The following is a 6,577-nucleotide window of genomic DNA, read 5'->3' as shown; positions in this document are numbered from 1 at the left end:
TAAAATTAGGAAACAAAGCCCTTGAAATTTAAAATTAAAATCTCGTAACAAGATCACATTCCAGATTATCAGCAATATATAGAACAAGAAAATACTCAACAATATTATGTCAATAAGAACAACGAACCAATCACGACATATAATAAAATATTGCGGTAAAAAAATAAGTGTCTTCACGAAAAAATTACGTGATAAAAAAAGTATTGAAACAGCGAAAGCAAAGCTGCTGCAGTTCATGTTAAGGGGATATCAGAATTCATTTGACAAGGATCAGCATGAAAAAATAAAGTAACAATGAAAAAATAAAGTAACAATGAACAAAAAATTCCAAAAACTTTGCATTTTAAAATCATGCTTTATCAAGAACTCATAGAAAAAAGTTGAACCTAAAAATCTTAAACAAGGATGTTAACCATTAGAAAGTATTCAAAGACTCGGAACCGACAACCAATAAACAACAATCAACCAGCGGGAGGTAAAAAACCCTGGATCATAAATAAACATGAATATTCTAAACATGAAGAATCCTGTCCCATAAATAACTTTGACCAAAAACGACAATTGTATAAATCACATAGAAAACTTTAAAAAAACGTAAAAAATTTATAGAATAGAATAATGAGTCTATAATTTTAATTGCATCAGTAATCACATACCAGATGAAATCCGAGGATTCAAACTGCTGACAGCGACGAAACTTTATCACATTACTCGTTTTAGCGAAGAAGAATTCATGTTTGAAAGCTTCAAATATTCGTTCTCTCAAGTTTTCATATTATCAGGAAACACTAATCAATTTTTTTTCAATAGAGAATAGTTAAGAATGTTCGATCCAGAGTCCATCGCTAAATTTCTCTCGTGTTTCATCGCTGACAATGACGTAAAATCAAATCAAACTGCCTGCGTGATAAAAACTTATAATGGAATCAAGTAGATATCATCTGAAAATAAAAATTATTAATATATACATTTTTATTGAGTCATTCTGACAGAGAATTATAATCACATTAATTTCGGAGTATTATAATTACATGAATTTCATTATTAAAAGTATTTAAAAATAATAAAAGTCAGTGGCGGCGATTAAGCCTTGTAACTAAATTTAAATAAATTAATGATTCAAATAATTTAAAATCTGATTAGTTACCGCTGCTAATAATGTGGCAACAACTTTAATTATCGCTGACATTGGTGTGTGGCTACAGTTAAATACATAGTCAAATTTTAAATTTATAACTTAATTTTAAATTAAATGCCTAAAAAAGGCGTCAAGTCCAAATTAAAAGGACTAATTTCCAAATCAAACAAGCTTAATCGACCAACGTTTCTTTTCTCTCTTCTTAAAATGACCTTACTTAATAAATAAAACTAAAGTCCAAATCATAAACCAGAAATAATAAATAAACCTGAAATAACTTTTGGTAAATTAAAATTAATTGACTTTGAAATTAAATATTCAAATTATAAATTAATAAATAAAACCAATTCTCTTCGGAAAATCTATAAAATTCGTTATTTATTCGGGCCGGAATAATCAAATTTTTATAGGTATAAACGAAGTTTATACTTATTAATCCTGGATATCCTGGATAAATTTCTTAAATATGTAAGTGATTTGACTTAAAAACGAATCAAATTTTTATTCAAAATAATGCTGATATCCAAACTTTTATCTAAAACTACCGCAGAAAAAAACCAATTAAAAAAACTAGTTCGTATAAAAACTTGACAACCCATGACGTTAACAGACAACGTCCTTACTAGATACTCAATCGTATATCAAGCAATATATACGCAATATTACTTATAAAAAAATATGATTTCAATGAATAACCTAAAACATTTGAAGAAATGAAATATTATTAATGTTAAAATACAACATTTTATTTGTAAATGTGGAAAAATATTTGAAACTTTCTAAATAAACTTTGAGAAACAAAGACCCTTTTTGAAAAAGATTCTTGTAAAACTTTAATTGATTAGAGAAGATTTAATTATTTATTAGAAAAGATTTAATTATAATAATATTCAAATGTACGAATACATCGATTTGAATATCAATTGTCGAAATTTATAAGACTGATCTACAATGTACTGTTTGCTTCCTGTTTCTTGCTTTTTATTTATTACTTTCTTCTCTGACAGACGTGTCAAAATCATTTTTTTTTGTCACGTGTTTCTTATCTCTTTCGAAGTTCCTCAATTTTAACCTCGAGCGCTAGGAAACAAAGAAACGTAAAATAGGACACGGAGAGACAAAAAGTAGGCAAATTGCCAGTGAGTCAATCGCTCTTACCTGCAACTTGTATATATATTCGGACCATAATAAATTAAGTATTTTAAAACTAAATTTCAAAGAAAATTTTTCAAGGGAAACACTTGTCTTAACATTGAACCAAGAATCATATATCACTTTAAGGACAATAGATTCTAAATCATCTTATATAGTCCTATATAATTTTATATATCCTATATAGTCAGAAATAACTCGATAGAATCAACAGAATTATAATGAGTTCCGTTTAAATTACTCCAATAACAACATTTAGAAAGTTTCCAGAAAAATCATTTTCAAAAGGTATTGTCAATAATATGTTTTCTACAAAAGACTTAACAGAATTTATAAAGAAGACAGCAGATAATTTTTGAGGATGTTTAGTAAAATTCAAATTTTTATAATTTATAATTTTTAAAATTCAAATATTTTCTCATTTATTATAGAAAAGATATGAATTAAGAACGATCAAATTCATATCGAACGATGATTTGTATCTTTCTCTCACGGTAAACTATTAAATAATAAGAATTACAAATTAATCAGATGTTCAAAATGCAATTACAATGATGATCTGATAATTCGATATATTAAGTTGATTAAAAAAAAAATAACTCAATCACGTTGAGAGATGAATAAAAAATATATTTTATTCGCGTGAATAAAATTGTTTAATAATCAAATTTCTGTCTCTCTCTTCATAAGAATATTACATCTAAGTACACAAATTAATTATTTAATTGTTTTAATTGTTAAACAAAGCAAAATGATATAAAAATATTTATATTTATTGATATATACATTAACTACTTATATATATGTGTGTGTGTGTGTGTGTGTGTGTGTGTGTGTGTGTGTGTGCGCGCGCGCGCGCGTGTGTTTGTGTGTGTGTGTGTGAGAGTGTGTGTGTAATTTTATATATTACATATATATATATATATATATATATATATAATATATTATATATATAATGCTGAATCGATTTTTGTTTTTATAAAATTAAGATAGTGTTTTTTTATAATTATTGCTATGTAAAATAAATCCTTTTTACTTTTCTTTCAGACAAGAGGTAATGTGTGTGACATAATAAAAAATAAAACATAAAACAAGATAAATCAAGATAACAGAATCATTAAACCAATAAAAATAATATAATAATAATATATAATAATCTTAATATATAATATATAATATATAATAATAATATATAATAATCTTAAGATAAGAAAAAATTTCTCTGCTAAGAAAAAACAAATAAAAAAACAATAGAAAAATAAAAATATAAAAATTACAACAGAAAAATAAAAATATAAAAATTACAACAGAGAAATCTGCTAGACTTACCCATTAGAAAAAGTAAAAGTGGTGATATGAGAAACATAGTCTTATATATTTTTTAAAAAGAAGAAAAGCTATCATTGTCTTCAAATCGTCTAGTATTGCGCCGTCACGGTAGGATGTAGATTATCCAATCGAAATCGAACGATCCTTCAGAAAGTGATCTAATAGAACTCCGAAATGTAATAAAATACATTATAGCACTTTATAATAATGAATATTTTCACTGAGTTGGAGCTGTAGTATCACAGAGAAATAATAACTTCAGATTGCTCAACGTTAATATAGCACATTAATATCCGCCATTGTCTAAAGTTCCCTAGGTCAGGTCTGTCCTATTAATCATATATGTAAGAAATTTTTCAATTTAAAAATTTTTAACTATAATATTTCTTATAATTTCTTTCGCAATGTTAAAATTTATAATATATAAAAATATATACATATTAATTATAACAACATAAATATATATTAACTTATATAAGACTTATACATAATCTATCCATTACAAGTCGATCTTTGCACACAGAATATTATTCAAATCATACGTCCCTGTTTTAGTTATTTTGCATGAAGAACCCGGTTCGTCCGACATATGTCAGACCAGTGTGAAAGCCGGATAGCTTACATTGCCAATTGGCCAGTTAAATACTAGAATCCTCTGATTGGTGATCAAATGGAAAGTTTCTAAACACTAGTCAATATATGTGGATGCGTGATAAAGAGATTCTTCTATATGAAAATATTGTAAAATAAATCTCAATGGAATTTTTATGCGCATGTATAAATAATACATTATTTCCATATGAGTGATATCTGCAGACTTATGTTTAGATGCATTATATACAATGCTTCTTATCTATCTAAATATATATAAATTTTCTAAATAATTAAAAAATTACTTAAAAATACATAAACATTAAAAGAAATATTAATTAATTTTTATTTAATTAAAAGTTAAATATAAACTCTGTATTTTTGTATTAATAATCTAGAAAAATTGATAAGTATCTAAAAAAACAATATTAAAATAAATATTTATAAACATTTTTAAACATATTTATAAATATTTCACAATCTCTGTGATTATAAATAAATATTTTATTAAACACCTAAAAGTTTTTAAAATAAAATCCCGAATATATATTTTGTCTACGCATTATAGATATTAAGACTTCATGAAAAAATTTAAGATAAAGAAGTCTATTTATAATTATATCCATTATTAATAATATAAAATTTTATTTAATACACATGTTTTAATGTATTTGTTTCACCTATCTTGATATATATACATATTTTATAATTGTGCGAATTTTTATCACAGAACGATATGTTTAAAATATAATGCAAAATTGATCTGCGTCCATGTCAGTAAACCTGAATTCTTAAATATTATTGAATTAAATATTATTTTCGAGAAGAGATCAGATTCTTCGAGGTCTCGAAAATCTATTATTAACGGCTGTTATCTGTTTCAAACAGAATGTGACAAATATTTTGAGACCGTTATTTATTGTCGTGTTTGTTCAAGATCTTTGAATGTGACTGCTTTTTATAACAGAAATGATAAAGAGCTGATTTGATAAAGATTGAAATTGAATGATAAATTATCAAAATTCATTTTATATTGTTATTAATTGCAAGTGCAAATATTTGTTTTATAAATCATCTCAAGAATTCTTCACAATAATGTCAAGTGTGTATTACTATCGTGAAAATAAAAAACAGGTATTTAATTTTTTTATTAAATAAGTAATACATTGAATCAGTTATAAAAATTGCTCACGTAAAGTTGCTATCGTCGTTATCTAATTTTCCTTATCCAAATCTTTTTCTCTGCTCTTATTCATCTATCATTACTTCTCTTTATTATACTCATGCGATACTTACTCGCGAAAACATTAATTATAATCAGTTATACAAAGCTTTGATATGTTTACGAATCATTAATATCTAATTATAATAAAAGTAGAATATGTGATATTGCGTTATTCCAAGATACTTAAAATTAATCTCAACGATACAAGCACACAATTTTGCCGTTCTAGACTTGCAGCGAACGATAACAGAATAATTGCGTGTGTTCAAGAAAAACATATTATACACCGAAAATATGAAAGTTAAAATTTATCATACTGAATATATCTTATTTCTCTCAAATTAATTTTGATAAGTGATCGCATGCAAAAAAATAAAACATCGCACACACAATCGTTGCATATAAAAAATAAAATTTAATAGAATTATTTATATTCAATAAATTATTTATGTAAATTAATTCAATATTATTTCTTTACATTAAATTTTTATTTTTATTTTGAGAAGAACAGAATTATGTAATATGTTAATGTAAATCTCACAAACTTTTTTTATGTCAATGTGATAAAATTAAATCATTGTGAAAAATTATTCATATATAATTTCAAACATATATTTTATTTTATATAAAATAATAATTTTATCGCATAAAAATTATCCAGCTAAAAATCATTATACGTCGATAATTTCATATAATGACGTCGTATAATGCACAACTCACACTATCAATTATTAAAAATCTAATAAAATTAATTTAATTTATCTAACTAATATATATATTATTTATATATATATATATATATATATATATATATATATATAAATCGATTTATGTATTAAGTATTACATTACATTTATAGCGAATATATTGAATCTATGATATATAAATATGTGAATAACTGAAAAATGATATTTTCAGTTTTAAATGTTGCTCTTTAGATATTATTATTCTTATTATTATTTTAAGATAAACATAATTTAAAGAACATAGAGTAAGAAATTAAATATTTATATACGTCTTAATAAAAATATAAACATATTAGATATTAAGTACATATATATATATATATATATATATATATATATATATTGATTATTAAGAATAGTGTAAGGAATGATAAATCCCAGCACATTTTATTATTT

This window comes from Camponotus floridanus, unplaced genomic scaffold (assembly GCF_003227725.1).
Source record: "Camponotus floridanus strain SB8 unplaced genomic scaffold, Cflo_v7.5 scaffold14, whole genome shotgun sequence".
Taxonomy (NCBI): Eukaryota; Metazoa; Arthropoda; class Insecta; order Hymenoptera; family Formicidae; genus Camponotus; species Camponotus floridanus.
This window is presented reverse-complemented; position numbering follows the sequence as displayed.